The sequence below is a fragment of the Anser cygnoides genome, chromosome 25 (assembly GCF_040182565.1).
Source record: "Anser cygnoides isolate HZ-2024a breed goose chromosome 25, Taihu_goose_T2T_genome, whole genome shotgun sequence".
Taxonomy (NCBI): Eukaryota; Metazoa; Chordata; class Aves; order Anseriformes; family Anatidae; genus Anser; species Anser cygnoides.
The window spans coordinates 5,499,606-5,513,433 of NC_089897.1; the positions used below are offsets into that span (position 1 = coordinate 5,499,606).

Genomic DNA, 13,828 nt, shown 5'->3' on the forward strand with positions numbered 1-13,828 from the left:
GCTGCATATGGCAGCGAGCGCTGTGCCAGGACTGGGATTCCTTCATCCACCAAGACGAGCCGAGCTCTGCATCCAAACATCATCGTTAACTCTTTGAACGTCCCTCTGGGACCTGACAAGGATTAGGAAAGTGGGATTTCAGACCTCGTTTGAGGTACGGCATCATTTAAAACCAAGTGTACCCGGGCAGAGGCAGGCAGCTGTGCACTGATCCTGCCCAGCCTGAACTAGAGGAGAGGAGAGAGGACAGAACAGTGCCCCTGCGGCCCAGCCAGCAGCTGGAAGAACCCAGCCCCTGGCTGCTCCGCTCCCAGCCAAGGCTCCCCCCTTTGGAGTGTTTTGCCCAGCACGCAGGCAGGCTTCCTCCTCTCATTTACACCAGAAGCACCAGGGAAGCTGCGCGGCCCAGCTTACGCCTGGCGGGACTCGATAGGATTCAGGAGTGCAGGAAGGACCGCGAGGAAAGCCGTGCCACGTTTCGACGAGGAAGCACCAGAAGAGACCGCCACATCGGCACTCCTCTGTTCGGTCCTGCTGACCTTCCCAGCCAAGGCAGCCCCCGTTCCCTGCCTCCCCCCCCGGCCGATGGCTGCTGCCTGACACACAAAGCCTACGTCCAGAAGTCCGATTCTGAATTCTGGTAAGGCCGCCTGCCCTTCATTTATATTCCTTCTCCTGTCAAAGCGATGGTGACATTAACAAGCACACTCAGAGGGGGGCTTTGTGCCAATTAACAATTTCTCGTTAGCTTAATTAGGGGACACATGTTTTTAATCACAGCTAAGAATGTGGAGTGATTGAAGAATTGATTCGGAGCTTTTGAAAGCATCACTGTCAGCGCAGGGAATTTAATTCGGCAGATGCGGTTAAAGAAAAGAGCACGGGCCTTAAATGACTTGGGCTAAATGAGCTTAATAGCGGGCTGGAGCAGAAGGAACTGCAGTTACACGGACAATATTTCCCTCTCGTCACCCATGAGAGTCTACTCTTAATTTCTGAGACACTGAGAAATGTACATAAAAACATCACCAACACTGATTTAGTTCTGGGATTGGCACCCGTAATTTTGCACAAACACACGTCCCACCTCCTAAGCCATGAGCCCTGAAGCTTTCAGCACAGGGAGCGCCTCAGGAGAAGCCCCATTCATCTCCCACATTTACTGTGCTAATATCGGGCTGCTTGAGCTGAGCAGGTGCCTGGGGATACCTCCTGTGCCTGGACTTTTATTCCCCCCTAAAGAGAAACGCTATCAAACTGATCTATTTCACCTTAAGTTGGCACTAAAGTTGGATGTTGAATTTCATGAAATACGCTGTTTTCCTCCGAGGCACGGCAAGTTTGCTGACCGCTGGGCTCAGGGGCTTATAAGATAAGGGAAGAAGCCAGTTGCGTTCTCCTCCTCCTTACCCTGCTCCGAAACTGGAGTTCGAGCAATAATGGCCTCAATTCAGATGATTTTATTTTTTTTTTTTTTATCAGCAAGCAACAAGCATGGCAAACTTTGCAGAGCTGCCTTGAGACCTGTAATTCAGCTGTCCTTCTGTCCAGCCTCCTGTCCGTGCCACCTCCCTGACGCTGAGTTCCGACATCTCAGCCCCCCCAGCACCAGGATTGTGCGCCCTCTTCCCTGAAGGGAGCTCGACCACCCTCAGAGAGAGGACTGTGAGGAACATGCACTTTTTTCAATGCTCTTATCAAACAAAACCTGCCAATGGACGCTTGAGCCGGAGAGAGCAGATCAAAGCAGCCCACAGATCAAAGCCGTGGCACCCCAACTGGATGTTTTTAAAGAGTAACCGAGGCTTCGCTTGCCTTTTGCAAAGGGCAACAAATTGTACCACGGTGGGAAGTGGAGGAACACAGGCCTATCGAAGAGGCATCGCTGAAAAAAAATGAAGCTGCAATATTTTAGCTGCAGGAAGCAAATGCTGGCATCCCTCTGCCTCTCCTTCTTCCTGGTAGCAGTTGTTGGTCCCCTGTTCATTGAAACTCCAGCCTTCATTGATGAGTGTTACCTAACGTATCCCTTTTGTCATCTTATTCTGAACTTGCCTTTGGGAAAAAAAAACGGGAACATAGCACAGTGCAGCACTTGCACAGTGCAGGAAGGATGACATTTACTGGCGATAGCATGTATAGAAATAAAGGCCTCAAGGTCTTTGATAGCCACAACAATATTCATGCAAGTGCTAAAATGAGTGGTTTCAAGCAACAAAAACATGAACAGAAAAACTGAGTGTGGGCCTGACAATAATGCAGCTGGGTCAGCGGATCTGGACCCGTTTCCACAATGTCCCTCCAGACCACACGTCTATAATCAAGACGCCTTTTTTAACCCAGCCTTCTGCTTCACAGACCACGTCGTCGCCTTCTCTACAGGGAGAGGGAGAAGATTGAATGGCTGCCCAACTTTAAACACACCTGAAAGTGAATTACACCACAGAACTCCATCACCTTGACCTCGTGCTGGCACTCCGTCTAACACTGTAACTTGGTACCAATCTACATATCCCTGTAAGTGACCTTACACAGTCTTGAGTGACAGATGTCCAAGGACCTACAGCTTTGGTAAATCCCTTCTTTGCCCCACATCCCCGCGCTATGAGTCAGGTCTGACACCGTAATGCACCCTCGTTCCGCACCGCAGGACCTTCCCTCCCTCAGGAAGAGGAGAGGAGCAGCTCTGTTCTAGCGGATGCCTTATTCCCAGTTTCACCCTCCAGACTCTCAGGAGTCACAGGTTTCAATTCCTCTCACATCAGCCACCTCTAACGAATTTCCTTACCAGGTTTCAGGCACAGGGCATGGCAACAAATTCTGGTTGGCTCCAAATCATCTCAGCTGCTGCTCACAGGACTGCATTTACCTTGCTCAAACACTGTCCTCTTAACAAACGTGGACTAAGTCATCTAAAACGAGGATGAGCTCTCCATTTAACAAACATGCAGACAAATAACTTGTTTCTTACCTTGATTTGTTTTAAAAATAATCTCCTTTTCCCCACCCAAATATAATAAACATTGTGGAAAGGTTAAGGTCAGAAGTAGATGGATTCTCTAAGTTAGCAGACTGGAAATATTCAAAGAATGAAATCAGCAGAACCGAAGCCAGCTCTAATAGCTTTCATCTGTTATGTTTGCCTTCTTCCACTAATCTAATGCCCATGTTTTTGTAGAACAGGAGTTAAACAACTTTTTTCTTTCCAGATTTATGAGTAATATGTAGCAAATCTGGAAGATCATTCACGCAAACAGTAGCTTTCCAAACCTCAGAAGCATTCATCTTAAACAAAAATTGTATGTGGGGTTTTTCAGAAGCGTCGGAGCCCTCGTGTAAGCGCAGCTATTGATTTTACCTTTAGAGCAGCAATTTAAGATATATATGCAGTGTCAATGTCGCTGTTAATGAAACTTATCTTTCCCTACTCAGTATTCGGAGTATTTTCTTGTATATAGAAATTGGAGGAAGTTACAAATTATGCTGCAGTACGCGTAGGTGATGCATTACAAAAGATAATCATATTTTACAGAGCATCATTCATCTTGAGAGATGCTGAACTGCTTCTGAAATATTTGCATGGCACACATCTCCTAATGCAATGGCAGAAAAAGAGACAACACGAGGATTCCTCTGCCCTTCCAACGTCTACACAAAAGCCAGCAGACCGCTATTGTAGCGGTCGAGCCAGGCTGGGAGCTGTGTCATGATGGAGCAGGATGCTCTGCACCTCCTGCCCGGAAAGCTCAGAGCAGAGGTGGCTGCCCTGCCTGTGCCGCGGGACGCTGCAGAGGGCACGTCTGGATTAACCATACTGGGAGAAAAATGGCTAGCTTTTACTGACAAAAGTAACATTGCATGGACCTTGTGCATTGTTCTACCCCCAAAGAAGGCGGCTTAGGCTGTCCTACCGAGGCGTAATCCTTACTTCCAGCAGAATTACATCTCCCACGTCTGTTGGTTAACCCAGCTGGCTTTGTATTCCAGGCTCTTTTCTCCTTCCTCTTTGTATCTATCTGCGTGTAGCTACCTTCCCAAAGTCAAACCGATGACGTATCGCAGAAGACAACAGCATTTAACACAGCACCACGATTTCTGAACGTCTTTGTCACCCACACAACACCAGAGCCCTGGCAATATTAACGGATACCTCCCCGAGGCAACGCTAAAACGGCCCCAGGAACCTTCCGACGAGGGCAAAGCCGGTTGTGGGGCGATCCATCAGAGCAGCCCCGGGGACCCCCCGCTCTGACAGGCTGCGGGAGGCGGCTGGGGGGGAAGGTGCCCGCGTACCCCGCTGCTCCTTCCTGCCACGAGCCTACAGCACCGGCTGTACGCCAGGGAGCCCTCTGGGAAGCACACACAGCATTTAACCATTTTTTGCCACCCAGGGATACAACATCCCTTCAATTTATTTCATGTCCCACATTATTATGTTTCATACACACTGCTGACTTTGGCCTACAGTAAAAGCTGTATCACTTCTCACATCCTGCCCACAAGGCAGACAAAAACTCCTGGGAAGGTTAGAAAAGTAGATTTACATACTTTCCGTGGTGATCTGTTTGAAGTAAATCAGAGACCTTCATTCACAAACACAGAGTACGTGAAGGCTCCGGCCCAGAAAGGTCACGGCAAGGTTTGAGCCTTACACACCAACTTCTTCATCGCCTTTCAGAGCTGCCTTTCCCTTAAAGGTCCACCCTCTGAGCAGACCTCTCCTGAGCCAGGTTACTCAGCAGCAAGCCAGCTACTCACACAACCACAAACAATGCCCCCACCAGCCCCAGCTCCCCCAGCCCAGCTCCGTTATACCTCCGCTGCAGCGATCCGGAGCCAGCTGCAGGTATGGCGTAACAGCAATTACCACGCAGGTTCCATACATTGCAGTGATTAATTGAGAACAGGAACTTCAGGCACCTGCAGTTTTGAAAAATAAACAAGCAATTAGTGAGGCTTACAACTCATGCCTGAGTCACTACTCCCCTGCTTTTTTTTTTTTTTTGCTTTTTTTGTAATATAACTGTGATGCTAAGCTGAACTGATATTCAAGCTCTACTTCGAATGATGTTGTCATTATCAGTTCAATTCAGAGGACGCGGCCAAGAAGTCAATGGCCAACTAGTCTATAAAAGCAGGTCAAGGAGAAACAATGCACTGGGGAAGAATTAGAGAAAATTATCTATTATCTTGGGGCTTGAATGTCAGCTGAGTCCTACAGGCAGTAGCAGAACATTCATCGGCAGGCTACCAGGCTTAGATGCTTGGGAAGTGGCTGAAACTCACTGGAAGAAGGAGAGCTTTTAAAAATGTTGAAACATAACAATATTTATAAGGAATAAAATTAGTTTAAATATTTATAGAATGTGAAATAATTACTGCGAAGATTAAGAAAAAGAGCAAAATTATTAAACAAATAAAATGCCTATAAACAAACACAGTTCTCAAAGAAATAAAAGGATTATGGCAAAGCTTGCCTGTGAAAATTGATAAAAAGCCTTATTCTTAATTTCCTCTCCATCCATTAAGAGCTAGCCATGTGGAGAAATTATTAGTATCTGTAATATTTCAACCTGTATTTTTAAATAGTCATTCAAATTAATGCAAAGCAGATGGAATTGGCCATATTTCCCTAAATTACACACATTAAAATATGTAACTGAAGTTTTTGAGCTTGCAGAATAAGCTGTAGTGCAGGCACGGGCCCCGTCCCCCGTTACCTACCCCGCTCTACTGCTGCGGGGCAGCTGCAGCAGGGCCTGGGGAGCGCCTGGCTCGCGTGGCATGGGGCGGGTGAGCCCCCTTTTGGGGGTCTCATTTGGGAATGATTTGTAGAAAGAGGGCTATTAAAGGTCTAGCCCATGTTTTTTTTCCCCCAAACAGGGACTGCTCTGTCTAGTCTACTTTTGGCAGGTATTTATCTAACTGCCTGTTAAAATCATCACCGAGGTGCACGTGCAGACTCGGGAGCAGCTGTCGGGGGGCCAGGTTCTCACCTGCCCCATGCGACTGAGCATCCCACCGCCCCCGAGAGCCCCCCGGCCCCGTCTCCCGCCCTCGTGGCTCTCCTGCCCGTGGCTCGCTGAGCCTGGGCCCTCCCGTTACAGGGAGCGAAGCCCAGGCTCGTGCACCGTACCCGGCACAACCCGGCCGGGTGCCCCAAGCCCTGCGGGTCCTACGGCGCACGAGCCAGCGGCAGCACCCAGGATAAAGCCGAGAGCATATGCACCAGCAGGACAAACACGTCTCCCTCGCGCAGAGACAGCCTGGCAAGGGCTCCTGGAAAGGTGTGAAGAAAGTTGCTGCCAGGATGTAAGAACGGAGGGGGAGACAGCTGGCCTCTGAGCACAAAGCGCGCTCTTTCACACGAGCAGCGAGGCCAACAAAGCCTTTCCTCCCCCGACGCCCCGTCTGCTCCTTCCCCATTCACAGGAACCGGCAGCCTTGCCGAAAGACTAACGAAGGCTTATGCAAACTGCTCCTGCCATGTGGAGACCAATTAAGCATATGTGCATCCACCTATGCAAAGCGTGAGCGTGGAGGCCGTGTAACGAGGCGCCCCCTTGGAAGCAGCGGCTCCAGGACATCCTCCAGTGAAGCGCGGCTCGGCGTGGAAGTGGTGTGGAGATCTCCGCAGCCCCAGCAGGGTCGTGCAGACATCGGTGGGGGTCTCACACCGTGCTGTGCCCCTTCCTCCATACTCAGTGGCTAGAAAATGATCTTGTGTGTTAGCCTGGCACACAGGATCCACGGGCGAGGCGGACAACCTAATGATGGTGAATGTTATCGCATCTGGGAGAGGTAACCCAACGTGCCCCCATTCATCTGCAGCACTGGGTCAGGGTATTTCACTTGGCACCTTTGGTTTGGACTAAGGCAGAGGGAAGTTATTTTTTTCCCTGTGTTTCTTAACGCTTCAGCAATTAGGAACTCAAAATTTCTGTTCTGCTTCAGATGGGGGTGGCCTTGTTTTCTGGTTTGCACAGACCGCCGTGTTTACACACCACGACGGTAAGCACCGCGTGGCGATAGGTGGGGATGTGCACTGTGAAAGGAATGAGCTGAGACGGGGGACTGGGCTAAAAGAAAACAAGCCTGGAGGTAAAAACAAAGTCTCCGATGAAAAGCAGAATTAAACATGCCACAATATTTCCTACTGTTTCTATCAGAAACCCCAGACAGACCCCCTCTGTGTACGGGCGTACAAAATTCACTGGAGATCGCCCCGAGAGGAAAGCCTTATCAGTAAAGACAGGTACGTCTCCCACCACTGTGATGCTCTGTGAATTATATCTTAACAGTTTACCTGTTTCTCCTGAATTGATGTAAATATCTCCATGTTAATCTAATGGCACTTATTCTAGCGTTCTTTTCAGAGGAGTAACTGCTCTTCTCTGGTTTCAAATCAAGCACAGGTTTTCCTCCCTATTGGACCGGTTTGGATTTGATCACTTCTGCATTTATTTACCTTAACTTCTGCAAACGAAACACAAGCTCTCCCTGCCGCACTTGGGTTTGCTCCTCGTAAGAGCCGGGAAACAGCCCCAGAAGCAGCGTGGCAGTCCCCGGGTCAGGCTCCCTCAGGAGCCCGCTTCGCTCGCTGTAGCAAACCTTGTGCTTGTTTTCAAAATATTTTCCTCCTGGCAAAATAAAATTTTTCCGCATGAGTCTGGGGAGTGGGCAGGCAATGCCAGCGCGGCTGCGACTCGCGCACAGCCGCTCGAAAGGCTCTGATGTAAACAGTTCGGTCAGTTTGGAACAGACCCCGAGATAAACCCCGAGTTAATCCTGCAACCGCAGCCTCCAGCCAGCAGCGAGCAAGTCTCCTCTGCTGGGATAAATCCGCGGGCAAGAAGCCAGTGGAGCTGTGATAGCGTACACTGACTGCGAATCTGGTCTGCTGTTTCCAAATAAATAAAAAAACCCACAGACAGAAGGTTGGCTACGTGCGTACATGGAGAGGGAGGCTTCAAGCAGATAAATCTGGAGGAGAGCGCAAGGTCTGCAGGGGTTTGTGATGGATTACGTTGCATGTTTGAACATAATACACATTAAGGCTGGAGACACTGATGCCTTGAATGGTGTGAAATTCCATCTAATGTGGGTTGTTTGCCTGACACAAACATGTTTAGCACGAGATGGAACAAAGGCGAGAAAATCACAGCAGAGTTTTTGAGTGATGCTTGAAAAATTGTTTGCTCTCCCCCCCCGCCCCTTAAAAATGCTACTTGTTTTCCTCCAACCCCGCACCTCTCCCCCCTTTTCTGGTAATGGCTTAGTAAATAATTCAGAGAAAAAACAAGAACCAGAACTCAGCGTAATAAAAATGATGTCTCTATCTGCTGTTGAGGCGCATCGTGCCACTTAAGTAAGACAGATGGGAGGATATGCTGTACTTTGCTTAGTAAACTGCATTGAGAGAAACTGAATAAGCCTGAAATTAGAGCAGAGGGCGAGATGGGGGTGGATGTACTGGTACAGTGTTGCCTGACAAAGATGCAGGGAAAAGTAATTTACTCTGAAATGACAGTTTGAAGGGGGAAGAAAAATAAACACACAGGAGGGAGCTTAGACTCATTAGCAGCCCAGCCTCGGTATTTCATCATTAATAATAATAAAGAACCCAGCTGAACCAGTGACTCAGAATAGCACTCAAGTCTCCGGGTCTCCATCTTTAGTTAACACACAATAACTGGCAGCGCGGCGGCGAAGTGGGATGAGGAATGGGTCGGATACGATGTGGGCTGCTGCTTGCAGAGCTGCCGAAGGCACGGGTGACTCTTTGGGGAGCAGAGCTGATTTATGCCAGGCCGAGGCCGGGGCAATTAGAGCCGCAGCATTCCTCCATCCTTAATGTGTCCCGGGCATGCTGAGCACCAGCCCGGCTGCCGCGGCAGGGCTGTCTGGGGCTCCATCGCTCAGAGGACTCCCACTCTGCTTTATGAATATTCCCCTTCACGTGAAATATATTTCTCTGTGTACTGGAACACGGAGGCGAAGAGACAAAGGGAAATAGCGGTGATGGCTCCATGCTCAGGGACCGCAAAATGGCTGGGGCTAAAACAGAGCAGGGAGCAGGGAGAACTGATGTAGCCTAAGTTTAAGGACTAGAGTTGGTCAAAATATTACTTCTGCCATTCAACATTCCAAGTGTTTAGCTCACTTAGAAATCTTCCTGCTGAAATATGTTTTCTGTTTTGTCTTCCCCATGTCAGCCCAGGTTGTGGTCTTCGTGTTACCGTGCGCTGAACCCTGCCGGCCTGGCGGGCACTGCAGCGGGACGCTGGCCAGGAAGGAGGGGGAAGTGAATGATGTCCATACTTCAGTAAATGGCCTTTTTTCCAGAGTTAGCAATGAGCCAGTTATCTCCGAAGGACAGCATGCTATGTTTATCACGACGGTCCTGTGCCCCTAAAGTTATTGCCCTAATTCTGCAGTGTTAAAGTATATTTACGTGATTCAGTTGTAGGAAGAGCCGGCGGTCCCAATGGCCAAAGATCACCCATAGCTGAAAGCACATTTTCAGCCAAGCCTCAGACCCCATGTGCTAAGCAATTCTGACAAACTAAACACTTATTTTGGTTCCCACATGGGAGATGAGCTATTTAGAAGAGCTTGTCTTGGAATTTTAAGCATTGAAAATTTGGCTTTCAGTATAACTCAGATTCAGGGCTTTAGTATCTCTTTTACTTCCACTGGAAACCAAACAGAGCCTAACCAACCCCCTCTCGCCCCCCCAGAAAGCCCCACACAGCTTTAAGTTTGAAGTGTAATTTATAAATATTGATTGTGTGCTTGAGGCTCAATCTCGGAAGGTGCTGAGTACACACACATCTTACTGATGCCCTTTGGACAGCCTCAGGGGAAAGCCACTTGATAAATGCACAATACTGTTATTCTAGTAACAAGAAGTGCTAAGAACTGTTATTGTAATGTCCCTTCAAACACAAGTGCAGATTTGTTTTGGAAACATACATATAATGGAAGTTGCAAGGTAGAGGTTCAATACATTAATTATGCCTCAGCATGAGAGCTTTGACAGCTTATGGGCAGACTAATTAAATGTCTTTAATTAAAATACACGGTCCTTGCAAAACTCAGACTGGAGGTGGAAGAGGCGGCTCTGCTACGGTTGGAAATGACCTTAATGAAGTCATCCAGAACCAAACGGAGCCCAACGTCTTCGCTGCATCAGCACACCATCGGGATCGCACGCGCCCGGCGGGGTTTGAGCAGCTGACTGGCAGATCCTGTGCTAGGACTGAGAGACACGGCGCCTGCAGACAGAAGCTGTCCTCTCCTGGTTTGCCTCCACCTCACGCTCTGGTCACCGAGCCCGGGCTGACCTGCCCAGGGAAGGCTGAAGTCCTGTTCCAGCCATGCCGTGCACTGGTCCTGCCGGGAAGGGGGACGCGTGGCACGGCACGGCGGGTTATTGCACGAGCGACAGGCTGGTGCTAACGAGGAGCTGCAATGTTGCTCCTGTGCATATGCAATCTGAAAGGGTCTGTTTATAATCCCAGAAAACTGCACCAGTGAAGATCCTAAACACAAAACCGGGAAACGGTTCACATTTTTAAAGAGGAGCTTCTGGTTTTCCCTTCTTTGTTCTGTGCCAGAAAGCACAACACTGGGTTGTAAAGACTAAGTATCAATTTATGTTTTATCATGAGAACCTTGGCTTTCAGACTCCTTCTATAGGTTCAACCGAATCTTTTCAACTCAGTTATGGTTCATATTTACATAAATTACCATATGAAACTTGTTAATATTTCCTGAATATTCTTTCTCGTAGCGCTATTAGACAAGGTTCTCCGCTTTTGTTTGGGACTCAGTGTCAGCAAATCACAACTCATGACTGTGATCAGTTAGGAACACGGCAAAATAATATATTCCCTAAAATACAGTCTGGGTGTCAAATAGTCTGTCCTGAAAAACGCTCTCTGAAATCGGCAGAATTTTAGCACGCAACTTACAGGGAGGGTTGTCACTGGGGCCAGCGGGAAGTTCCCGACCCACTGCCCCGTACACACTGCGTGAGCTCAGACTTGCTTCGTGGAAGGCACTATGCTGGGAACACGCTCTGGTGTCATTTTTTATTCTATTTTTTTAGAATCATCTACAGGAGGATAGACCGAGAGGAATTTCACCTATTGAAAAGAATTTATTGATGGATTCTCCATCGATAGCATAATTCCCTCTGGTATATTTGCTATGCCAGTGAGGTAGGCAGTAAGCTCTGCACCTCTCTGCTGCAGAGGAGGTCATAAAATCTGTCTGGATGGTGGCTGAAAAGATGCTCAGCAGCTCTGCACTGCTGCCTGCTGCCAGCGCCGCCCCTGGGACGTGCCCTGCTTGAGCCACTGAGTCCTGCAGGGTCTTGGCCCGTGGCCTGCCGTAGAAAGCAGGACCTATTATTTCTGTGGACTAAAAACTGTGGCCTTGTTGCTGCTGCGAAGAGATTTACTTCTGAATGCAAACTGCCCTAGGTGAGAAGAGCACAGCGAGGACAGTCGGATGTGTTTTGCCACGACAGCAGCACTACGGTCTGAGCATCGCTGAGCCTGGCGAGTGGGCCGGGAAATACAAGATTCCCTTCAGATTGAACCTGTGCGACTGACGACTGTTACCAACCCCTGGCTGATTCTGACACGTGGAGCTGAGCACTGCTCTCGGAGGACCTGCCACCCGGGCAGGTTTGTACCCAGGTCCCAGCCACCACCCAGCGCTGCCTGACCCCGCAGAGCCCCCGGCTGGTGGCTCTGGCCAAGCTCCCCAGAGCACAGCACATCCCAAAAGGAATAATCTCCCTGCAGCTCACAGAGACTGTAACGCACTCAAGATCAGCCCTATTTTCCTACTGTTCATGGAAAATAGAGAGGGGATTCCCCTGAATGATCAACTGTTGTTCAGCAGCACATCTCTCCCACCTGTAACACCGGGCTGGGTAGGGCAGCAAATCCTGGCTGCAGATGTTTAATGACAAGGGATGAAATTAGATTCCATCCACAACTGAGTTTAATTTCTCTGAGGACCATGAATCTGTCACTGGAAGGGGTGCTCGCAGGAGTGGATGACAGTGCTTACTCAGGGCAGTGACAGATTTGTGTGGTCCCTGGTAACTCAGCCTGGGTCTGTCTCCTCTCCCGCGGATGAAGAACACACGGGGTTTTCCACGGCTAGGCAGTGGTTTAAAGTTAATGGACCCAATACTCCAGTTCCAGCCAAAAGGACACCTCCTCTTTCAGTCCTTGTTTATGTGAAATTTGCTTTTCACGCATCAGATGTTCCCTGGGCAGGACTTCCAAGACTGGGAACTCCTGGTGAGCACAGGAGGGGGAAGCTGGAGCTGAGGCAGCGGCATTATGGCTCCGCAGCCTGGGCCTTATTTCTTTAACGAGCCCCCAGCTCAGGGCGGACTGTGCTCGTACTCACCCTGACTCCGAATCGCCGCCTCCCCTGTACACAGGGACTGTGCACGAGGGCAGAAAACCTTTCAGTGACAAAGCAAGCCCCCAGGGCTGCGTAAGGGTCTCAGCTGGGCAAGGACCCAGCACCTCGTAGTGCCTCCGTGCGCCGCAGCGGGCAGATCTCAGGCACACTGCACAGGCTCTGTCCCTGGAGCAGCCTGTTTTAAACCCTGTCTCTGTGAAGCATCCGTGCTCGGACCAGCTACAGGCAGAGCTGATGCTGTTGAGGAACGCCTGTCAGCCACCGGTAATCCCCCAGCGGGAGGGATCACACGCTCACCTTGCACGCAGGCACGAGGGGAGCGCAGTGGAGTGGGAGGTAGCCACGGCAGATGAAAGGGTTTTCAATGCTTCAGAAAGTAGCAGACAGAAATCACAAATACGATTCTATTATTTTTCCATCTTTTTCTACTCCATTTCCACTGTCAAAGATAGTGATCTAAGGCTTCTGCTATCTAACGCCTCACTTTTCCCCCTGCTGGACTAGCAGCGGTGCAGGGTTGTTCTCACCCCTTCAGTCACAACACTGAGTAGGAAAGTAGGGGAAGTTTTCCTTAGCTTGTTTTATCAAACTGTCCTCGTCCAAACCCAGGCCCTTTGGGAAAGCTGAGAGCCTGCTGTCGTTTCTACTGCTAGATGTTTTGTACTTCGTTAATCCCTTCTTCCCGATTTGCCATTTCACCCCGCTAGCATTGGAACAAGGGAGATGTGAAGATAAGCAAAATAGGCCCAAACCCCCCTAACGGAGAGGTGATGACATCACCTGCCATCTGGAGCCTGTGGTCTTCCAAAGAAGAAACTCAAAAACTAATTAAAAAGATGCTGTGTCGTAAAGGCTGAACTGCCAGCAGGACCGCGAATAAATCGGCGATCACTAGACCCTCCCCTCCCTGCAGCGCCTCCCAGTAATGCCAGTTTTGTGAAACCAACGGCCTGGGACAGGGAGGGAAGCCAGTACAACGGGGAGAGGTGGCAGCGAGTCACGGAGCTCTGAGAGCTCGGAGTCGGAGCTCTCATCTCTCCGGGTTGTTTTATTGACTTCCATCTGCCACCTTCGGACAGGTGCAGAGCTCGCAGCCACCTTCTCTTCTCTTGACAGCAGGGAAATACATCACTCCAGCAGAAATTCCTCCTCATTCCAGGCTCCTCCACAGTTCCCATCCCGCTCCTACCCAGCTCACACACAGCACAAACCCCTCTCCAATCTCTCTTTTGGACTCCAACCCCCCCCGGTTTGGTACGAACAACCAAAAGCAGAAGCAGCAGCCTCTCACCTGTTCCTACTGCAGACGGGAACAGAATAATGTTTTAAGTTTCATTTCAGTGACAAAATCTCTATAAACCATCACACCCTGGCA

General features: G+C 49.5%; 1 protein-coding gene across 1 annotated transcript in view; it reads right to left on the reverse strand.

Moving 5' to 3' along the window:
- Positions 1-13,828, reverse strand: part of PLXNA2 (plexin A2) — a 451,101-nt gene that overhangs the window by 294,716 nt on the left and 142,557 nt on the right. The window contains exon 4 of the mRNA XM_066983022.1: positions 4,816-4,920. The gene's annotated coding sequence lies outside the window, so the exon portion shown is untranslated. The remainder of the gene's footprint in view (positions 1-4,815; positions 4,921-13,828) is intronic.